This window comes from Thalassophryne amazonica, chromosome 3 (assembly GCF_902500255.1).
Source record: "Thalassophryne amazonica chromosome 3, fThaAma1.1, whole genome shotgun sequence".
Classification (NCBI taxonomy): Eukaryota; Metazoa; Chordata; class Actinopteri; order Batrachoidiformes; family Batrachoididae; genus Thalassophryne; species Thalassophryne amazonica.
In genome coordinates this window covers 132,392,514-132,412,910 of record NC_047105.1, presented here as the reverse complement: position 1 = coordinate 132,412,910, position 20,397 = coordinate 132,392,514, and the positions used below count along the sequence as shown (strand labels likewise).

At 41.4% G+C, this 20,397-nt stretch overlaps 1 protein-coding gene across 1 annotated transcript in view; it reads left to right on the top strand.

Annotated features, from left to right (window-relative positions):
- The first annotated feature begins 3,927 nt into the window (after positions 1–3,927).
- The window catches only part of LOC117507619 (zinc finger protein 271-like), a 71,828-nt gene continuing 55,358 nt past the window's right edge, over positions 3,928–20,397 (top strand). Inside the window, 1 exon segment of the mRNA XM_034167443.1 lies at positions 3,928–4,015. The gene's annotated coding sequence lies outside the window, so the exon portion shown is untranslated.

Below are 20,397 nucleotides of genomic sequence, written 5' to 3'. Positions count from 1 at the left end.
ATGTAACATTGGTTGTAGGATGTAGCTTATTATTTATTGTGGCAACTGAATTGTTACCAATTTTGTTTAAAAATTCCAAGATTCAAGGTATCTGTCATGTTGTGTCATGTTTTCTGTTTGATTCTATTCTGTTTAGATTGTATTGGTTTTGTCTGTGTGCTATGTCTCGTGTTGGGCTTTTCCTACTTGGGCTTTCATTTCATTTATTTAAAAGGGACAACACATATTAATGAACACATAAAGTGTAATATGTCAGATTATAGCCATGGGCTAATTTCCTTCTGTAGTCCCTGACAGACTATAAGAATTAAACAATTTACAGTAAAAACACACAAACATCACAGGAGCTTACAATACAACAGACTACATTACATAGGGGTCACCAACTACTACAACAAGACACAGACTAGACAAAAGACAGGAAACAAAAGGGCACTGACATGATCTGAGCATGAAGGTTAGTTTACCCAGGGGTGCTCAAGTTCGGTCTTCGAGAGCTACCTTCCTGATACTCTTAGTTGTCTCCCTGCTCCAACACACCTGAATCCAATGAAAGACTCGTTAGCAGGCTTTTAATGAGTCTTTCATTGGATTCAGGTGTGTTGGAGCAGGGAGACAACTGAGTATCAGGAAGGTAGCTCTCGAGGACCGAACTTGAGCACCCCTGGTTTACACAAACTCAGTCAAAGGAGGACACACAGTTAAAAAAACAAAAACAAAAAAGCTACATGTACAATTCAATTGGAATAAATTAATTAAAATTGCAAGTCTAATTTCATACATTTATATATTTTAAAAACCATAACTTTAAGAACAATAACTTATAAAGTGCTGTAGTGCATTGCACATTCCCTACAGTTCTTCTTAGTGTCTACAATTGAGTTCATAATGCTTACATTTTTGATGTGATCTGAGCCACTCCTTTAGGTAACTTTTGAAGGCTTTACAGCTTGGAGCCTCTCTCACTGTAGTTGGCAAAGCGTTCCATTGGAGGCTGCCTTTATAGGACAGAACATTTTGTGCAAAAGCTGTTTTTCGCACAGACACTTCACAGTCCCCTCTACTCATAGCCCTGGTGACCATCCCTATCTCTCTTGTCTGTCTCTCTTGGTGCTTGGTGGTGGGCGATGCACACTGTCTGGGCCACACCCTGTTCTCTAACTTTTCACACACCTGTTTCTAATCTGTAGCTCATCACCAGGGTGTATATAAGCTTCACTGGTTGCATTAGTTCTCTGACAGATTGTTGCACCTTGTACCTTCTTTTCCAGCTCTGTGCCTGTGTTTTCTAGTCCTGCCTCCACATTGTGTTTTTGACCACCTGCCTGTTTTTCCGACCACACCTTTTGCCTGATTAGTCTGATTTGTTTGCTGATTTTTGGACTGCCTTTTTGTGTAACAGATCCTGCTGATTCATTCAGTAAATGATGTTAAAACCAGAGCTGTGTTGTTGAGTCCAGCATTTGTGTCCAGACATCTCTGTCCACCAAACCTGATAGCAGCACTATAAATGAACACTTGATCATAAGTCAGCTCACTGACAATACAACACTCTTTCTAATAAACAAAGAGCAAATTGCCCTGGTCTTACAAACCATCGATTTGTTCTCCAAGGTATCTGGCTTACTATTGAATCTGGACAAATGTGAGTTTATGAACATTCATGTCAGCTCTTACTCTTCATTGTATAATATTCTGGTCAAGAAGGAAACAAAATACCTCAGAATCTGGATATCTAAATGTTCAAACACAAGTAAAACGAATAATGTTCAAAAAACTGTCGAAAATTGCAAAAATATCTGAGATAACTGGTTGCAACGAGACATGACACTGTTTGGAAGGACACTGCTAACCAAAATGGAAGTCATATCCCAGCTTTTCTATCCCGCATGCTGCTTAACAATTCCCTCTAAGATTATCATGGACATGAACAAAACCAACTTCAACTTTATTTGGAAAAATAAGCACCTCCATACGTATTAAGAAAAGTGATTTGATCAGAAGATACGAAGAAGGTAGAATAAAAGCAATGAACTTTGAAATTATGAATGGTGTCTTAAAAATGAAATAGCTTCAGTCTGTTCTAATTAGACGTGAACAGATATGGTTCTCGTTATCTTCACTTGTCTTCAAAATTTTGGCAGCATTTTGATCTGTTATTAAGATGTGACTTTACACAATGTAAATTACCTGTCAAATGATCTGTTTTTCCACCAGCAGGTTTTATCATATTGGAAAATGATTTATAAACCTTGCCATAGCCCTCACAATGTACCTATTTGGAACAACAGAGTCATTGTATTTTGAGGGAAGTCTGTTCATGGAGGACTGGAATTCAAAACAAATTTGGTCAATTGTGCATCTGTTGGATCAAAATTGGGACTTGCGCCAAATGGACAAATTTAATGATAAATATAACCTAAATTGCCATATTAGAGAATACAGAAAGGTGACAGGAAATATCTCAGTAGAATTCATTAATTTAATTAGAAACAATTTTGACAAAAGATTAGCAGCAACGTTATCAAATTTAATTATCAATATAGTTTTTTTTTATATATAAAAATGTAATAATTAATTCTTAAGATATTGCTTTATCTATTCAATATATTCTGGCTCAATAAGGAAGATACCAAATCTCAATGGCTGTAAGAAAAACACAATTACATCTATTAGAACTAAATTCTAGGACTATTTGAACTCATTTCCAATCCCTCCAAAGTATAAAGAAATACATTTCAAACTTCCAAATGAAATTTATCCTTCTAATGAGCTCATACTAAAAAGATTTGAGGTACAAAGTTGTTACGCATGCAACGACAACAGGGAGACAACAGAGCATGCCTTCTTTGAACGTAGCACAGTACAAAACTTGTGGTAATCGGTACCCCAATGGCAGAGCTCCAGTTCTGTGAATATAGACTCCTTCTCTTAGAAAACCATACTAATGGGTATTTTCCTGGAAAATAAACATCTTGAGTTTCTAGTGAATAATATTCTTGTAATAACCAAAGTTTATATACATAAATCTTGTATGTCAAAATCCCTCCCATCTTGGCCCGCACTAAAAACAACAAACTTTTTCTGTTATTGAAATGTATGAAGAATGTTGAAACTGCCCAAGCTGATAAATTCTGTATGCTTGTATCTAAATACCACTTACTATAACCCCTTGTATCTGTTTGTCTTTTCTGTGTTATTATTTACTCTTTTTTTTTAATCTTTGTCTTATTCCTATATTTGTTTAATTTTATTCATTCAGGAATTATTCATTTGCTTAGTTTTCTTTTTTATTTATCACCATTATTATTTTGATGCTTTAGATTATAGTTTGCAACTGCATTAATGGATCCAGTCCATATAACTCAATGAGAAAATGATGTAATGCAGATTCTTGTTTTTTTTTTTTTGGAGGGTGTTTATCACGTGTTTTACTGTTATACTGAGATCTGTCATTGTATTCTTTTGTTAATAAATTCTATTTAAAAAATAGTGACAATTTCCAAAGTTCCAGGCCTGGCTCGGTAAACTTCGGCCGTCTTCGGCCACAGCATACTCGCAATGACTATGACACTCGCCACCAAACGCGAATACCCCCATCCTCAGAATGGTTTGTGCTGACAAGCCCACACTCTGCCCGTGGATTAGTCTTTCCCATACTGAGTTTACCCTTTCTGTGTGCGGACCACAATCACGTTTAATGTGAATAAATTCTGATCTTATGTCCACGAAAACGGGGACATAAAAAACGGGTTTATAGGCGGCAGTTCTTTCCTTTCTATAATTCTAAGGGGTCATCTCAGTACGTGACAAGCGCAGCAACTGTTCCCAGACTTGACTTGATTTTGACTTTTGCCAGTTTTGATGTCTTGCACTCCGTGCCAGGTGGTGGCGGTAATGCGCCAATACTGCCAATAAATGGAGGAGGAAGAAGTCATCCTGTTAGCTTTCGAAGCGACAGCTAGCTAGCGGAACACCCTGAAAAATCTTCTTGGAGTGGAATAAACTTTACCCTGTGAGTATTTAATATGTTAGTTAAAGAGCTCGAGAACCACAAAAACTGACAGTAAACCGGAAGAAGAAAAGAGACCAAGCTGGCGCTTTAAAGTACAAAAGCTGACACGGTCGTTTAAATAGCAGCTAATTGCTGCTAATGAGATAAATAGAGTCAAAGTTGTGGATGTTGTTTAGTCTGAGACATTAGTCTGTTTCTATTCAATATAATGAAGGCAAAACCTTTGACCGAGCAGCGTTTTTCTCTGTCGAAAAATACTGAAGTTGTTTGATTGAAACACTAACAATTTAAGATTCAAGTGGGCAATATTATTTTATTATTTTAATTTCTTCTATGGTTGATGATTTCATTAAAAAAAGTGCTGTATACACAACAAAAGATATTTATTCTCTTGACTTATGTGGCACTGACAACATGTATAACTTATGAAATTGCAATTATAAATAATGAGATATTTAATGACTATCATAAAACATTTCAATTAAATGAAACTAGATACTTAGGCAATGCACAGGGTTCTAGCTGGGACCATTTTAATGTGAGATAATTTATGTGATCACGGGTAACCAGTGAGCCCCCCTGAAGCTATAGGATTTTATACCATTAAAATAATATGCATGTCGCATACATGAACGAGCGAAGCTTGTCAGCATCTCACCATGTCATTTAGGTTCTTCAGACTTTATTTTGAGTAAATGCTTCAAGGGAACATTAGCATGGAAAAAAATCTTTCACGTTCTGGGGGAGCTTGCCCCTCCAGACCACCTGCCTTTTTAACCATTTTTTCTTTATTTGCCTCTCACATGCCTGGAAAACCTCCTTGCCATCTAACCATGTCATTTAGGTCCTTCAGACTTTTTTCAGTAAAAAGGTTCTTGGGAGCATGAGCATGACTAAAACCTTTTCGCTTCAGACCCCCTGCCTTTTTAAGCATTTTCCTTAAAGCCTCAGTCCTACCGAATAATGAAGGCTGAAGGAGCCACGCATGGGTGTGGGGTGATTATTTGAAGAATGACCCACGTTTTCATCTTAACACGTATCCACTATGAAGGTGCCACTATGTGCCTCTCTGTACCCCGCATGTGCCGCATAGCAGCCTCTAGTGAGCCACGTCCGACCTGTCATTATAGCCTCGAATGATGAGGAGTCACTATCAATCAGTCAATCAATCAATCAATTTTTTTATATAGCGCCAAATCACAACAAACAGTTGCCCCAAGGCGCTTTATATTGTAAGGCAAGGCCATACAATAATTATGTAAAACCCCAACGGTCAAAACGACCCCCTGTGAGCAAGCACTTGGCTACAGTGGGAAGGAAAAACTCCCTTTTAACAGGAAGAAACCTCCAGCAGAACCAGGCTCAGGGAGGGGCAGTCTTCTGCTGGGACTGGTTGGGGCTGAGGGAGAGAACCAGGAAAAAGACATGCTGTGGAGGGGAGCAGAGATCGATCACTAATGATTAAATGCAGAGTGGTGCATACAGAGCAAAAAGAGAAAGAAACAGTGCATCATGGGAACCCCCCAGCAGTCTACGTCTATAGCAGCATAACTAAGGGATGGTTCAGGGTCACCTGATCCAGCCCTAACTATAAGCTTTAGCAAAAAGGAAAGTTTTAAGCCTAATCTTAAAAGTACAGAGGGTGTCTGTCTCCCTGATCTGAATTGGGAGCTGGTTCCACAGGAGAGGAGCCTGAAAGCTGAAGGCTCTGCCTCCCATTCTACTCTTACAAACCCTAGGAACTACAAGTAAGCCTGCAGTCTGAGAGCGAAGCGCTCTATTGGGGTGATATGGTACTACGAGGTCCCTAAGATAAGATGGGACCTGATTATTCAAAACCTTATAAGTAAGAAGAAGAATTTTAAATTCTATTCTAGAATTAACAGGAAGCCAATGAAGAGAGGCCAATATGGGTGAGATATGCTCTCTCCTTCTAGTCCCCGTCAGTACTCTAGCTGCAGCATTTTGAATTAACTGAAGGCTTTTTAGGGAACTTTTAGGACAACCTGATAATAATGAATTACAATAGTCCAGCCTAGAGGAAATAAATGCATGAATTAGTTTTTCAGCATCACTCTGAGACAAGACCTTTCTGATTTTAGAGATATTGCGTAAATGCAAAAAAGCAGTCCTACATATTTGTTTAATATGCGCTTTGAATGACATATCCTGATCAAAAATGACTCCAAGATTTCTCACAGTATTACTAGAGGTCAGGGTAATGCCATCCAGAGTAAGGATCTGGTTAGACACCATGTTTCTAAGATTTGTGGGGCCAAGTACAACAACTTCAGTTTTATCTGAGTTTAAAAGCAGGAAATTAGAGGTCATCCATGTCTTTATGTCTGTAAGACAATCCTGCAGTTTAGCTAATTGGTGTGTGTCCTCTGGCTTCATGGATAGATAAAGCTGGGTATCATCTGCGTAACAATGAAAATTTAAGCAATACCGTCTAATAATGCTGCCTAAGGGAAGCATGTATAAAGTGAATAAAATTGGTCCTAGCACAGAACCTTGTGGAACTCCATAATTAACTTTAGTCTGTGAAGAAGATTCCCCATTTACATGAACAAATTGTAATCTATTAGACAAATATGATTCAAACCACCGCAGCGCAGTGCCTTTAATACCTATGGCATGCTCTAATCTCTGTAATAAAATTTTATGGTCAACAGTATCAAAAGCAGCACTGAGGTCTAACAGTGTCTAACTGACGCACTGCCTCAGTGCGTCAGTGCGCACACACAGCGGAGCTCATGTGATACATTAATTCCAGAAGTGATTACAGGTATTTTCGGCATCCAAGGTTTGACAGAAAATGTTTAATCCGCTACAAAATAATTATTTTATATAGAGTCCAGCGCACAGAGCAGTTGGAATTTGGTGCGCAAAGAGGAGACGCTCCAAAAATAGCCTCTCAGCTGCCTCAGTGCGCACACACAGTGATCCGTTAACAAGATATTAAATCAACATACTTTTACATACAACAGACATCAACATAAAGACATACTTTTATAGCAAGGAACTGTTTTATCAAGCTATAAAAAAACATTAAAATAATTACCTTAAGCTGCTCAAAATACATCCCACATGGAGCAGGAAAGAGAGGGGAAAAAAGTGTCCAGATGAAACAGTACTCTGTGATGCCAGAAGTGATTAGAAGTGTTTTCAACATCCAAGGTTTGGCAGAAAATGATTAATCCACTACAAAATATATAGAGTCCAGCGCACAGAGCAGGTGCAATTGTGTGCGCAAGAGGAGGAGCCGCTCCAAAAATAGCCTCTCAGGTCCTGCGAAGGTGCCAGGCGCATGGATAATGGACTTTTAGCAGACTCGTAAGCACCACGCAAATGCCTCTAAGCCGTCGCAGTAACTCGAACACAAACTGCGCCACGCTGCTGTTGCTAAATTTTGAACATCTTGAAATTAGCGCCACGTTCAGAGAGGAGCCTCGTTAACTGAAGATCAATCAATCAATTTCAATCAATCAATCAATTTTTTTTTATATAGCGCCAAATCACAACAAACAGTTGCCCCAAGGCGCTTTATATTGTAAGGCAAGGCCATACAATAATTATGTAAAACCCCAACGGTCAAAACGACCCCCTGTGAGCAAGCACTTGGCTACAGTGGGAAGGAAAAACTCCCTTTTAACAGGAAGAAACCTCCAGCAGAACCAGGCTCAGGGAGGGGCAGTCTTCTGCTGGGACTGGTTGGGGCTGAGGGAGAGAACCAGGAAAAAGACATGCTGTGGAGGGGAGCAGAGATCGATCACTAATGATTAAATGCAGAGTGGTGCATACAGAGCAAAAAGAAAAAGAAAAAGAAAAAGAAACAGTGCATCATGGGAACCCCCCAGCAGTCTACGTCTATAGCAGCATAACTAAGGGATGGTTCAGGGTCACCTGATCCAGCCCTAACTATAAGCTTTAGCAAAAAGGAAAGTTTTAAGCCTAATCTTAAAAGTAGAGAGGGTGTCTGTCTCCCTGATCTGAATTGGGAGCTGGTTCCACAGGAGAGGAGCCTGAAAGCTGAAGGCTCTGCCTCCCATTCTACTCTTACAAACCCTAGGAACTACAAGTAAGCCTGCAGTCTGAGAGCGAAGCGCTCTATTGGGGTAATATGGTACTACGAGGTCCCTAAGATAAGATGGGACCTGATTATTCAAAACCTTATAAGTAAGAAGAAGAATTTTAAATTCTATTCTAGAATTAACAGGAAGCCAATGAAGAGAGGCCAATATGGGTGAGATATGCTCTCTCCTTCTAGTCCCCGTCAGTACTCTAGCTGCAGCATTTTGAATTAACTGAAGGCTTTTTAGGGAACTTTTAGGACAACCTGATAATAATGAATTACAATAGTCCAGCCTAGAGGAAATAAATGCATGAATTAGTTTTTCAGCATCACTCTGAGACAAGACCTTTCTGATTTTAGAGATATTGCGTAAATGCAAAAAAGCAGTCCTACATATTTGTTTAATATGCACTTTGAATGACATATCCTGATCAAAAATGACTCCAAGATTTCTCACAGTATTACTAGAGGTCAGGGTAATGCCATCCAGAGTAAGGATCTGGTTAGACACCATGTTTCTAAGATTTGTGGGGCCAAGTACAATAACTTCAGTTTTATCTGAGTTTAAAAGCAGGAAATTAGAGGTCATCCATGTCTTTATGTCTGTAAGACAATCCTGCAGTTTAGCTAATTGGTGTGTGTCCTCTGGCTTCATGGATAGATAAAGCTGGGTATCATCTGCGTAACAATGAAAATTTAAGCAATACCGTCTAATAATACTGCCTAAGGGAAGCATGTATAAAGTGAATAAAATTGGTCCTAGCACAGAACCTTGTGGAACTCCATAATTAACTTTAGTCTGTGAAGAAGATTCCCCATTTACATGAACAAATTGTAATCTATTAGACAAATATGATTCAAACCACCGCAGCGCAGTGCCTTTAATACCTATGGCATGCTCTAATCTCTGTAATAAAATTTTATGGTCAACAGTATCAAAAGCAGCACTGAGATCTAACAGAACAAGCACAGAGATGAGTCCACTGTCCGAGGCCATAAGAAGATCATTTGTAACCTTCACTAATGCTGTTTCTGTACTATGATGAATTCTAAAACCTGACTGAAACTCTTCAAATAGACCATTCCTCTGCAGATGATCAGTTAGCTGTTTTACAACTACCCTTTCAAGAATTTTTGAGAGAAAAGGAAGGTTGGAGATTGGCCTATAATTAGCTAAGATAGCTGGGTCAAGTGATGGCTTTTTAAGTAATGGTTTAATTACTGCCACCTTAAAAGCCTGTGGTACATAGCCAACTAACAAAGATAGATTGATCATATTTAAGATCGAAGCATTAAATAATGGTAGGGCTTCCTTGAGCAGCCTGGTAGGAATGGGGTCTAATAAACATGTTGATGGTTTGGATGAAGTAACTAATGAGAATAACTCAGACAGAACAATCGGAGAGAAAGAGTCTAACCAAATACCGGCATCACTGAAAGCAGCCAAAGATAACGATACGTCTTTGGGATGGTTATGAGTAATTTTTTCTCTAATAGTTAAAATTTTGTTAGCAAAGAAAGTCATGAAGTCATTACTAGTTAAAGTTAATGGAATACTCAGCTCAATAGAGCTCTGACTCTTTGTCAGCCTGGCTACAGTGCTGAAAAGAAACCTGGGGTTGTTCTTATTTTCTTCAATTAGTGATGAGTAGAAAGATGTCCTAGCTTTACGAAGGGCTTTTTTATAGAGCAACAGACTCTTTTTCCAGGCTAAGTGAAGATCTTCTAAATTAGTGAGACGCCATTTCCTCTCCAACTTACGGGTTATCTGCTTTAAGCTACGAGTTTGTGAGTTATACCACGGAGTCAGACACTTCTGATTTAAAGCTCTCTTTTTCAGAGGAGCTACAGCATCCAAAGTTGTCTTCAATGAGGATGTAAAACTATTGACGAGATACTCTATCTCCCTTACAGAGTTTAGGTAGCTACTCTGCACTGTGTTGGTATATGGCATTAGAGAACATAAAGAAGGAATCATATCCTTAAACCTAGTTACAGCGCTTTCTGAAAGACTTCTAGTGTAATGAAACTTATTCCCCACTGCTGGGTAGTCCATCAGAGTAAATGTAAATGTTATTAAGAAATGATCAGACAGAAGGGAGTTATCAGGGAATACTGTTAAGTCTTCTATTTCCATACCATAAGTCAGAACAAGATCTAAGATATGATTAAAGTGGTGGGTGGACTCATTTACTTTTTGAGCAAAGCCAATAGAGTCTAATAATAGATTAAATGCAGTGTTGAGGCTGTCATTCTCAGCATCTGTGTGGATGTTAAAATCGCCCACTATAATTATCTTATCTGAGCTAAGCACTAAGTCAGACAAAAGGTCTGAAAATTCACAGAGAAACTCACAGTAACGACCAGGTGGACGATAGATAATAACAAATAAAACTGGTTTTTGGGACTTCCAATTTGGATGGACAAGACTAAGAGACAAGCTTTCAAATGAATTAAAGCTCTGTCTGGGTTTTGGATTCATTAATAAGCTGGAATGGAAGATTGCTGCTAATCCTCCACCCCGGCCCGTGCTACGAGCATTCTGACAGTTAGTGTGACTCGGGGGTGTTGACTCATTTAAACTAACATATTCATCCTGCTGTAACCAGGTTTCTGTTAGGCAGAATAAATCAATATGTTGATCAATTATTATATCATTTACCAACAGGGACTTAGAAGAGAGAGACCTAATGTTTAATAGACCACATTTAACTGTTTTAGTCTGTGGTGCAGTTGAAGGTGCTATATTATTTTTTCTTTTTGAATTTTTATGCTTAAATAGATTTTTGCTGGTTATTGGTAGTCTGGGAGCAGGCACCGTCTCTACGGGGATGGGGTAATGAGGGGATGGCAGGGGGAGAGAAGCTGCAGAGAGGTGTGTAAGACTACAACTCTGCTTCCTGGTCCCAACCCTGGATAGTCACGGTTTGGAGGATTTAAGAAAATTGGCCAGATTTCTAGAAATGAGAGCTGCTCCATCCAAAGTGGGATGGCTGCCGTCTCTCCTAACAAGACCAGGTTTTCCCCAGAAGCTTTGCCAATTATCTATGAAGCCCACCTCATTTTTTGGACACCACTCAGACAGCCAGCAATTCAAGGAGAACATGCGGCTAAACATGTCACTCCCGGTCTGATTGGGGAGGGGCCCAGAGAAAACTACAGAGTCCGACATTGTTTTTGCAAAGTTACACACCGATTCAATGTTAATTTTAGTGACCTCCGATTGGCGTAACCGGGTGTCATTACTGCCGACGTGAATTACAATCTTACCAAATTTACGCTTAGCCTTAGCCAGCAGTTTCAAATTTCCTTCAATGTCGCCTGCTCTGGCCCCCGGAAGACAATTGACTATGGTTGCTGGTGTCGCTAACTTCACATTTCTCAAAACAGAGTCGCCAATAACCAGAGTTTGATCCTCGGCGGGTGTATCGTCGAGTGGGGAAAAACGGTTAGAGATGTGAACGGGTTGGCGGTGTACACGGGGCTTCTGTTTAGGGCTACGCTTCCTCCTCACAGTCACCCAGTCAGCCTGCTTTCCCGGCTGCTCGGGATCTGCCAGGGGGGAACTAACGGCGGCTAAGCTACCTTGGTCCGCACTGACTACAGGGGCCTTGCTAGCTGTAGAATTTTCCACGGTGCGGAGCCGAGTCTCCAATTCGCCCAGCCTGGCCTCCAAAGCTACGAATAAGCTACACTTATTACAAGTACCATTACTGCTAAAGGAGGCCGAGGAATAACTAAACATTTCACACCCAGAGCAGAAAAGTGCGGGAGAGACAGGAGAAGCCGCCATGCTAAATCGGCTAAGAGCTAGTAGCTACGCTAAGCTAGCGGATTCCTAAAAACACGCAAAGCGAATAATGTGTAAATAATTTAGAGGTGATTCAGCAGAAGGAGTGCTTTAGTTAAGGCACGTAAAGATTACACTGGGAAACAAATCGTAATCTAGATAACTAGATCAATCTAACTGCGCAGATCAAACAGCTAACAGATACAGAAAAACACCGCTGTGCTCCGGAACAAGAAGTGATACAATACCGCAGTGAGAGCCGACCACCAGTAGAGTCAAGTAAAAAAGTAAAAAAAAAAAAAAATAAAAAATAAAAAGGTAAAAAAGTAAAAAAGTCTTGAAAAAGACTATTAGTTCAAAGTCCAAAGCAGCAGGTAGCAGTCTCTGTGTAAACAGTCCCAACAGAGAGCCAAAATTAACAGATACAGCAAAACACCGCTGTGCTCCGGAACAGGAAGTGATACAATACCGCAGTGAGCTCAACAGAAGATAATGCCTCTAAGAGCCACTCTGAGCCACTATAATGCGACGATAGCTCACAAAACAAAAAAAAACAGGGTGCATGGCTCCTTTTTCACTCCTCCTTCACTTGGTGGGACCGAGGCTTTATTTTACCTTTCAGCTTTTTCTTTTTTTGCTTTTCAGGTCACCCCCCCCCCCCCCCCCCATTACAGCCTTTCATTTCAACACCTGTGAAAATCTGTTAATATTTCGTACAGTAGCCTTTGTTTGCAATTACAGAGGTCAAACGTGTCCTGTAGTTTTTCACCAGGTTTGCACACACTGCAGCAGGGATTTTGGCCCATTCCTCCACACAGATCTTGTCTAGATCAGCCAGGTTACTGGGCTGTTGCTGAGAAACACGGAGTTTGCACTCCGTCCAAACATTTTCTATTGGGTTTAGGTCTGGAGACTGGCTTGGCCACTCCAGAACCTTGATATGCTTCTTATGGAGCCACTCCTTGGTTATCCTAGCTGTGTGCTTTGGGTCATTGTCATGTTGGAAGACCCATCCATGACCCATCTTCAATGCTCTAACTGAGGGAAGGAGGTTGTTCCCCAAAACCTCGCAATACATGGCCCCGGTCATCCTCTCCTTAATACAGTGCAGTCGTCTTGTCCCATATGCAGAAAAACACCCCCAAAGCATGATGCTTCCACCACCATGCTTCACAGTAGGGTTAGTGCTTTTGGTATGGTACTCAGCATTCTTCTTCCTCCAAACACAGCGAGTGGAATTAAGACCAAAAAGTTCTATTTTGGTCTCATCTGACCACATAACTTTCTGCCACGACTTCTCTGGATCAGTCAAATGGTCATGGGCAAACTTAAGATGGGCCTGGACGTGTGCTGATTTAACCAGGGGAACCTTCCGTGCCATGCATGATTTTAACCCATGACGTCTTAGTGTATTACCAACAGTGACCTTGGAAACAGTGGTGCCAGCTCTCTTCAGGTCATTGACCAGCTCCTCCCGTGCAGTTCTGGGCTGATTCCTCACCTTTCTTAGGCTCATTGATACGCATGAGGTGGGATCTTGCATGGAGCCCCAGTCCGAGGGAGATTGACAGTCATGTTTAGCTTCTTCCATTTTCTAATAATTGCTCCAACAGTTGATCTTTTTTCACAAAGCTGCTTGGCAATTGCCTCATAACCCTTTCCAGCCTTGTGGAGGTCTACAATTTTGTCTCTGGTGTCTTTGGACAGCTCTTTGGTCTTAACCATGTTAGTAGTTGGAGTCTTACTGATTGTGTGGGGTGGACAGGTGTCTTTATGCAGCTGACGACCTCAAATAGGTGCTTCTAATTTGGAATCATAAGTGGAGTGGAGGTGGACTTTTTAGAGGCGGACTAACAGATCTTTGAGGGCCAGAATTTCTGCTGATTGACAGGTGTTGAAATACTTGTTTGCAGAAGTAACTTGCAAATAAATTATTAAAAAAATCAAACATTGTGATTTCCGGATTGTTTTGTTTGTTTGTTTGTTTTTTTTGGGCGGGGGTTTATGTCTCTCACAGTGGACATGCACCTAAGATGAAAATTTCAGACCCCTCCATGATTTCAAAGTGGGAGAACTTGCAAAATCGCAGGGTGTTCAAATACTTATTTTCCTCACTGTATATGAGATGTAAGATGCTGCTCCTCAGTGTTTCTCAGTTGCCCTCAAAAGTATTGCAACACTTGCTACCTGTTTCACACATTTCAATTTGTTTGCCATTTCAAATACATTTTGTTTCTAAAGTTATCTTCCTTAACTCAAACTGAAAGCAAATCTCTACAACTCTCACCCATAATGTATTGCCATACATGGCCAACACACAACTTACAGTTATTGCCTTCTGATGGGCTGAACATATGAAAACCTGAATGAACAGGATGCAGGAGGAAATCATACCTCTATTCTGTTTTCTACTATCACACATTTATTCTTACTTCTGCAGTGCCACTTCCTGTGCCAAAATAAAGGTGCTATGATGAAGATGAACAATAAATGATGTAAAATACATTTCAAACAACCTACCAAAATAACAAATCTAATCAATGAGCCACCTTAATATTGAGGGCAGAGCACTCTCCATCTAGCATTAACTGATGCCACTTAGTCTGTCTATACTGTCCTTTAACCTTCCTTTGGCACAAACAAAGCAACATCAGAAACAGGCCCTAAGAAGGTCTTAGCTTTGTCCTGTGATGTTGTCCTGACTAGAGCTGCCCCATACGACTACTTCGACCAGTCAGCGACTGTTTTTGCGATTCATCGAATCATACGTAAATTGCAGCTTATCGCATTTTATCTATTGATACCATATCCGATTCCCTTATTGATACCTTCTGTGAATTTTCTGTGATACAAGTAGACTTTACAGGTTTTCTATGTCAGTGACATTTTCTTGAGTCTTAAAGTACACTCAACAAAAATATAAACGCAACACTTTTGGTTTTGCTCCCATTTTGTATGAGATGAACTCAAAGATCTAAAACTTTTTCCACATACACAATATCACCATTTCCCTCAAATATTGTTCACAAACCAGTCTAAATCTGTGATAGTGAGCACTTCTCCTTTGCTGAGATAATCCATCCCACCTCACAGGTGTGCCATATCAAGATGCTGATTAGACACCATGATTAGTGCACAGGTGTGCCTTAGCCTGCCCACAATAAAAGGCCACTCTGAAAGGTGCAGTTTTATCACACAGCACAATGCCACAGATGTCGCAAGATTTGAGGGAGCGTGCAATTGGCATGCTGACAGCAGGAATGTCAACCAGAGCTGTTGCTCGTGTATCGAATGTTCATTTCTCTACCATAAGCCGTCTCCAAAGGCGTTTCAGAGAATTTGGCAGTACATCCAACCAGCCTCACAACTACAGACCACGTGTAACCACATCAGCCCAGGACCTCCACATCCAGTATGTTCACCTCCAAGATCGTCTGAGACCAGCCACTCGGACAGCTGCTGAAACAATCGGTTTGCATAACCAAAGAATTTCTGCACAAACTGTCAGAAACCGTCTCAGGGAAGCTCATCTGCATGCTCGTCGTCCTCATCGGGGTCTCGACCTGACTCCAGTTCGTCGTCGTAACCAACTTGAGTGGGCAAATGATCACATTCACTGGCATTTGGCACATTGGAGAGGTGTTCTCTTCATGGATGAATCCCGGTTCACACTGTTCAGGGCAGATGGCAGACAGCGTGTGTGGCATCGTGTGGATGAGCGGTTTTCTGATGTCAATGTTGTGGATCGAGTGGCCCATGGTGGCGGTGGGGTTATGGTATGGGCAGGCGTCTGTTATGGATGAAGAACACAGATGAATTTTATTGATGGCATTTTGAATGCACAGAGATACCGTGACGAGATCCTGAGGCCCATTGTTGTGCCATACATCCAAGAACATCACCTCATGTTGCAGCAGGATAATGCACAGCCCCATGTTGCAAGATCTGTACACAATTCTTGGAAGCTGAAAATGTCCCAGTTCTTGCATGGCCGGCATGCTCACCGGACATGTCACCCATTGAGCATGTTTGGGATGCTCTGGACCGGTGTATACAACAGCGTGTACCAGTTCCTGCCAATATCCAGCAACTTCGCACAGCCATTGAAGAGGAGTGGACATTCCACATTCCACAGGCCACAATTGACAACCTGATCAACTCTATGCGAAGGACATGTGTTGCACTGCATGAGGCAAATGGTGGTCACACCAGATACTGACTGGTACCCCCCCAATAAAACAAAACTGCACCTTTCAGAGTGGCCTTTTATTGTGGGCAGTCTAAGGCACACCTGTGCACTAATCATGGTGTCTAATCAGTATCTTGATATGGCACATGGCATATGGCATGGATTATCTCAGCAAAGGAGAAGTGCTCACTATCACAGATTTAAATTGGTTTGTGAACAATATTTGAGGGAAATGGTGATATTGTGTATGTGGAAAAAGTTTTAGATCTTTGAGTTCATCTCATACAAAATGGGAGCAAAACCAAAAGTGTTGCGTTTATATTTTTGTTGAGTGTAAGTAAATATGAAATTGGTCACTGGATCCTTGATCTGGACATAAATAAACTCTACATGGTGGATCTTTGATCTGTGGATATAGAAAAAAATCTGTAGTTTTTGTCAAAAGCATTTCCTTTTAGACATTAATGGCTTGGATGTCACCCCATACATCTCAGCTGCCTGCTGGAGTCTGTAGCCATACAGTCTTGGGCTGCTGCTGCCAGCTAGGATGTCTCATTTTGGGAGGGGAAAAAAAACATTTTGATTGCAGTTTATTGTTTGTATTACATTTGGAAAGAGGTGTCATTTGATTTAAACGGCAATTCGCTTTGAAGTTTATTAATTCCGAGTGGACTCTATCTTTCTAACTTGACTCGGCGGTGCAGTGTTTGGAGCAACAGAATGGAGGGTGATTCTCGTTTCTTTCTCACAAGACAGGAGTCCCAGTTAGTCACTTTAATCTGCAAAAGTGACTCACGATTGGCATATTTTAATGGCTTTGAGAGGGGATAAGATAAGAAGCAGAGTTGTTGCTTCTGAAAAGGAGTGAAGCACAGAGTGTGAAGAGTGTGGAGGTATTAATTTCTCTGTTTGCAAAACTCATTTGCCAGTGCCTGCACTTGTCTCCACTGACACTTGAACAGATCCCTTTCAGTGAAACCCTCAGCTGGAGCAGGCACGCCTGGTTTTTGTGTGAGGACCATAGCATAGACACGGGATCAGATGAAACAGCAACTAATGGTCTCGCATTGACAATGGGAGACACGTCTGTCAGCAGAGTACAAAGAATGTAGTGTGTCATTCGAGTGTGTTTGTTTTTGCAGCAAGATGTTGTCAAGTATCCTGGGGTTACACCAATCATGCATTCTCAAGCCCCTCCCATGTGGGATGCATGTGGAGGGTTGAACTCCCATGTTCAGCTATTTGCATGTCGGTACCTTTGGGTGTTTTGCTGCTTTGAGTCATCCTTCCTCATGCCCAGTTCTAAACTGGCTCAGCTACCATCGACATTAACGCTTGTTTCATTGTCTGGGACAAGTGTAAAATGTGATCGGACAAACAATAGTTGTATAAATAAATTGTTGTCCGACCGGACAAGTGGCATTTTTTTGGTTGAAAACGTTCAAATTCTTAATTTTCATCGCTCGGAGCTAAAATACCTGACCACCGCCTTTTTGTTTTCTTATTTACATCATGTCTTGTCTCGCACCTCGCGAGAAAGCATCTTCGGTTTTTCCCGCCCTCTCCACGCAGTGGACAATCAGAAAACATGATATCACGGAGTTCTCCCCAGACAATGGAACAATGGCGCCGCGCCATCAGTGTTATGACAGCGCCGTCACACTCTGCCCTGCTCTCAGGTAGTTTTCTAAAATCCAACAAGGCTGTTTGTCCTGAACTGAAGAGGAGCGGAGGAATTCGCCACGGAGCCGCTAATGGCGCGGGACAAAAGCACCTCTGTGTTGGTCTCACAGGACATGTTGTAACATGCCCAGCTCTTGCACCATTCGGAAGATTCAGACGGCTTTCGGTGGCTTTTCAGTCGTGTGACTATCCGAGAAATTGTGGACGAGCTGGGCATGCCACATGTCCTGTGAGGCTTCATCACGGCGTTGCTTTTGTCCCGCGCCATTAGCGGCTCCATCCCGATGCGCGAATTCCTCCGCACGTCTCTTCATGACAAAACTCCTCTAACAGTGAAATGTGGCGAAAAAGTGGTATGCCCACCTCTTCCGCCGTTTCTGTAGTAGTCAGACGATGTCTCGGATCAACACAGTGTTCAGTTTGGAAATGATCTGGTCGTTTCAGCCTGTCGATCACCGCTCGGAGCGCGGCGCTCCCTCCGCCATTGTGCGCCGTCTTTAAACCGGTTGTAACACTCCTTAATCTGTGTGATCCCCATAGAATCGTCCCTGAAAGCCGTCTGAATCTTCTGAATGGTTTCCACCTGGCTGTCTTTCACAGTTTCTGGAAAAATTTGATGCAGCAAAGCTCCAAAACGTTCAGACATTTTCCTCACAATAAAAATCTGACGAGGGGGGTGGACCACTGCTCACTCAAAGCGTGCTCACAGGCGAATGACGCAACCGACAGGCATGAAAAAACTCTCGCATGTGCACGAAGGATCAAGCTTGGCTGATGCAAGCGCACATGATTCAAATCCATATAGTTTTTTCAAAAAATAAAAAGGTCGGATAGTTTTCTAACAGACCTCGTATGTGTGTATATATATGTGTGTGTGTATGTATGTGTGTATATATATATATATATAAGTATGCAATTCTACTCAAATGTTGGGGGGGGAAAAGCTAAACTGTCAACATGACAGAAAAAAACTGCCTGGACTCTTACTGGATTAAAGGTACAGTGTGTCATTTTTAAAGAAAAGAGCAAATGCTATGTCCATCAAATACTGTTTTTATATTTTAATTGTCTTAACATAGACAGAAAAGTACAAAAAAAGAACTTTGATATTACAACATAAGTGTAAATTTTTTTTGTCTGTTATTCTTGCTTTCAATGCATCTAAAACCAGTCAAAATGACTCGCAACCCGCACTGCCTCTGGCGATAATTGCCAACAGCACCGCTATACTAAAAATGTCTTGGAAGAACCCTGTATCCTGTGTGCACGAGACCACTGTATGGAGTGTGCGTTCGTAGCATCTTCTTGCAAGATGCTGTGGCGGGAAACATTAGATAACAAACATCTCATCAATTAACATGCCTTGTGAAGAATTTATTGAACAGAATGTCTTTTCTAAAACCTCCGAAACCGGGCCAGATACCAGGGAAAACACCATTCAAATGCAAAGCATCAACCCCTGCGAGTGTAGAAGCTTCAAAGAAGAGGTATGAAGAGAAAGGAAGAGAGAGGAAGTTTGTGAGTAGCTGGACACAGGATTATCCATGGCTGGGGCATAAGGAAGAGGACAACACAATATGCTGCCATGTCTGTCAGGATTTTCCTTCAATTGCGGACCAGTAAGTCATTTATAAATGTTGAAATAAAAGAATTTGATTTGCTTTATAAAATACATACTGGCAAATGATCATGCTTTGATGAATTCAGAAAACACACAGGAGAGAAGCAGATGCATATTGGCATTTATCAACTATTTAAATGTTTCCCCCAATTATGAAGAATCGTTGGAGAGAAACATTATGACCTATGTCTTGGCTAACACACTAAAAGGCTAGAGGCTATGCATGCAATATGTAATTTTTTTTTTTTTTAACCACCCACACAGGAGAGACGCAGTTCATGAAAATGTGTAATTTCAGTACTTCCACAGTAGCATGCCCCCGGACACCTCTAGGTGATACGCGCTATTGGCACCTTTGGCACGCTTCACGAGGCTCGCGCCTGTGGCTCTCGCTTGTCCGGACAACCAGCTTTTCCTATAGGACAAGTACCATAAAAAGCTTAATGTCAATGCCTGCTCAGGCAAAGTGTGTATCTCGATCAGATCTCAGCTGTTTTGGTGGCCTTCTCAGCAAAAAACCTTCTGAGGGTATTGATCAAGTAGCTGTGTCCATAGATTCAATAACTTCCGCATGGACCGCTCTGGTACTCATGCATGTAAAGCCCACCAATTATTTTGTGCTGTGCCACCTCTGGTGCATTTGGTGACCACATTCCATGGGCCAGAAACATCTAGACCCAAATATGCGAATGGTGGGGCCAAGCTGAGGTGTTCTGGAGGTACGTCGACCATTTTTTTGGGATGTCAAACTTTCCTCTGAGCTTGCAACAGGTGACTCAATGATGGCGTACTGAGCCTGTCAGTCTTTTCCCAGCAACAATCCATAGGCCAGCAGCCCTGACTGCTCCCTCTGTTAACTGTCGCCCCTGGTGTTCTACCTTTACGTGACTGTTTTGGAAGAATGACTGGATTTCTCACCTCAGCAATGGGTGCATATTTCAGTCATCCACCAGTCTGCATGAGACCATTGAACATGAAAGGGTCAAGGTTCCAGATTGCACTTGAATTTGAGAGGGCTCTGTTC